The sequence below is a fragment of the Otolemur garnettii genome, unplaced genomic scaffold, assembly GCF_000181295.1.
Source record: "Otolemur garnettii isolate 467f Iridium unplaced genomic scaffold, OtoGar3 scaffold00005, whole genome shotgun sequence".
In the NCBI taxonomy this organism is placed as follows: domain Eukaryota; kingdom Metazoa; phylum Chordata; class Mammalia; order Primates; family Galagidae; genus Otolemur; species Otolemur garnettii.
Genome location: NW_003852400.1, coordinates 25,794,885 through 25,798,553, shown reverse-complemented (window position 1 = coordinate 25,798,553; position 3,669 = coordinate 25,794,885). Strand labels below are relative to the sequence as shown.

Below are 3,669 nucleotides of genomic sequence, written 5' to 3'. Positions count from 1 at the left end.
GCTTTTCATCTGTGCTCCTAGCAATGATCCGATGATCTGCCACACAACCAGTTCCTTATAAGAAAACAATGCAACTCAAAAGAAAAGTGCTGGCAACATGGTAAAGAATATGGAGTCTTTTATACAATTTGTAAATATAAATTAACCTTGAGAGTAAACGGCATCAAAATATGAATTATTGCTCCTTTTCAAAAGAAGAATCAGGACATTCTTGGCAGCAAATGCAAATGAACCTGAGTGTCTGTGCTTTTGATCCAGGCTATGTAAACACAGGCTCATAACTAGGTAGTTTTGTGTTTATATTGGTGGAGTCTCTAAAGTTATACTTACAGACCCAGGAACAATGCAACATTCAAGAAGGAGCAAACACAACCTTAATTCTTACCTTCCATGACCCTTGACCTCAGAAGTGTTTGTCCAAGTTGTTTAGTGTCTTGTATTTTATGAAGCAGGCTATTCTAAAAATTATATACATACAATCCTATATGTCTATAATACTACACACATATTTATTTAAATGGATTTGGTCTGTTATAAAATATCCTCCTTTTTTTCAAGTGAATATACAGTTTTCTTTATAAGTTCTTTATAAATTTCATAGCACTGAGAAGTTGACAGTGGTCCCCAGTATTGTAGGAAGAAATTAAATAAAATAAAATAACTGTAGATAATAAAAACTAATTAGATAAATCAAGTTACAGTATCATCCTTCAGATTAAAGTGCTCCAAGATAACCAATGCTGCATCAAACAAAATCCTGAAAAGGGATTCTGCTGCCAAATAATCTTTCTTCTTAATTTAACAAAAACATATACAGAAGAAAATCCCAATTTAATAACTGCTATCCCCTCAATCCCTGCCCCCACCACGGGCCTGTGATATTCTTCCTTAGGAGAGACAACAAGATTTGATAAGGTACTATCACAACCAGGAGAAAAAAATAAGCAATTCAAAAATATCCTAATTCCAATATTCGGTGGCTAACAATGAATTTACCTGAAGAATCTGAACTGATCCTTTTAGTTAAGAAAGGGTTAAGTATCTTAGTTTTAAAACATATATGTCTATTACTTAGTTTTAAAAATGCAATAATGCAAAAAATAAGTATCAGCTTTTTGCTTGTCACGATTTTGTAACAAGGAGGTAAAATGCCTGTGTGTTCACGAATGCTGCGGCACTGCTGTTTTCTACTGGGTTTTAAATTTTATTAGCTATGTTAAGCCCTTTCCTACAGCTTCTCCCAGTATCCCAGAAGGAACTCGAGTGTCCTTTTGGGCAGGGGTAGGAAGTATTCAAAGGACAGACATATGAACACAATTCAAGCCCTTCGTGGTCCAAGGCTGGCTCCCTGTGCCCTTCACAAGGAAGGGGCTTCTTCATCTTGAGGAGTTGGTGACCTGTCTCTCCCCAACAAGTGCTGCTAAGGAATCCAGGGAGCCAAGAGAAGGCACAGGGGGAAATGGCCAAGGAATCCTACGACATCATTCCATACCTGAGGAGAGTGAGGGCTGCGATCACCTAGGCGCCCGTCAAGGCAATCTCTTAATCCCTGTACTCTACTTTTCATATCTCCTGTGGAATGGCCTTATGGATCTAAAGAGCACATTTAAGGCTGCAAAGTAGAAGCTGATGTTTAGAAAGGCAGCTTGTTCAAATTCTGAAAGGCACAATAGAGAGGCTTTCCCTAAATGCCTCTGTTCCCGTCAAAAAAAGAAGACCCAAATTTGAGAAGCTGGGTAGGTTTACATGGTATCGAAATTTAGCATCTGTAGCCAAAAGCTACACCTGAGCTACTCAAAAGCCAAGAAAATATGTGTAACACAGCACCACCTGCATGGTCCTTTTCTCATTTACCCTAAGCTTTAACAACTAGAGGATACATATTGAAAAAAATCTCAAGGAAAAAGCCCCCCTGTGTTCAAATATGTTAATACCTCCTATGCCATCTGAATCTCCAGCTCAGGACCAGATCTAATGGCCACATCTTTGGCATAAAATATTTACAACCCAGTTAAAGGCACAGTGGCATTTAAACATAAAGCCATGGGAATGTACAATAAAAGATACACTGCAATAATTAACCTAACTTCAATTGGTGGAATTGACTCTGGCTGGATAACAAGCAAGGGAGAGATGGTGAGTAGAGCCTGGTGGCTGGTATACCATTCTTGAGGTGGAAACAAACGCACAAAAATGTCTGTCTTATTCTGGCGATTTACATCTTTCCTGCTTTTTTGCCAACCTGAGCTGGAATGCGAAGGATGTTAGGGGTTTCCTCCACGACTCTGACCAGCAGGCTGTCAATACAGTCTTCCAGCTCACAAACCTCAAATTCCTTCTTACTTATTGTTTCCTTCTGTTTGAGGACCAACTCATCAGCTTGTCATGGGTCAGCTGTGCGTAAGCAAAGGCTCTCTTGATTGATCACGCTGTCGCTGATGCTGGTGGCAGTTCCGAAGCTGGAGTTAGCAATCTTGGTGGCTGTTGTGTTCATTCGCTTTACAGCTCGTGTCTGGGGAGCCCTGCCAGAGGGGACTGGTGGTTTTGGTTCGAACTTGGACTCTGGGTCAGCTTCTGGTTCTGTGATCTGCACATCTTCAAAGGGATTCAGGGAGTTACCCCATCCAGGGACGATGGCCATGGTATCTTTCTCAGACCCCCCTCTCGACAGGCCCTGGCCTGCTGTCCCTTGGGCTGACATCAGCAAGCGCGCCCTCATTCTCCTTCCCCAGGCTGGCCAAGGGCCTTTCGCCCTCACTGCCCTTAGCCACATCCTTCTTTCCTGTCACCAGGAAAAGCAAAGAGGTCTTTTTGTTCTCCTGTTTCTTGCTGTCTTTGGCTTCTTTTGCAGCCTCTGAGTTCAGTGGAATTATGTTTTCCCTAATATCCCCACTGACCAGGGGTTGGTAGGATGGCAGAGACCTGGACTTTGCAGAGTCATTGGTGGGAGACCTGGAGAGCTGCCTGTCAGATGATGTCCCACCACCTTCCCCAGGCTCCTTCCAAGACTGAACACCCAGGTTTTCCATAGATGAAAATAAATGCCCCTTTCTGAAGCTCTGAGGGGACAGGGAGGGAGAGGGCCTGCTGTCCTTGGTCTCACTCTTGGCTTCTGCTGCTCCAGGTAAACATGGTTCCCATTGGTAACAGACGTTAGAGCGGGAAAGGACGTCATTCTTAGACTGAAGGCCACTGAGAAAGGACAGTCCTTCCTTCTTGGGGAGGGTGAAGTTGATCTGGTTCAGTTGCTTAAGATCTGTACTTGCTGTTCTCTTGTGAGACATGACATCCAAGGCAGAGGAGGATTCATCCTCGTTGTCATCATCCCACTGGGACTGAAAGTCCCCAGGATGCAGCAGCACTTTGTCCAGCTTGGAAGTCGGCAGGACAGGCATGGACTGGGAGAGTGGCATCTTCTGCAAATTAGACTTGGAGAACAAGCTCTTGATCTTCCATTTCTTCTTCTCGTCTTTGGATTGGAGACTCACTGTCACTGTCCCGGGAGGGTGCTATGGCAGACACCATGGCTGAGACCCTATCTGACAGGCTGCCCTTATACTACCCCTTGATCTTATTCTTCAGCTTCCCAAATGGATTCTGAGACTTATCTTTTGTGGAGAGGTCAAACATGCTGGCCGTCATGTTGTTTCTCATAAACTGGATGTCAAC

The 3,669-nt window shown here is 43.3% G+C and overlaps 1 pseudogene; it reads right to left on the bottom strand.

Moving 5' to 3' along the window:
- Positions 1-2,215: 2,215 nt before the first annotated feature.
- On the bottom strand, positions 2,216-3,669 carry LOC100962826 (annotated as a pseudogene).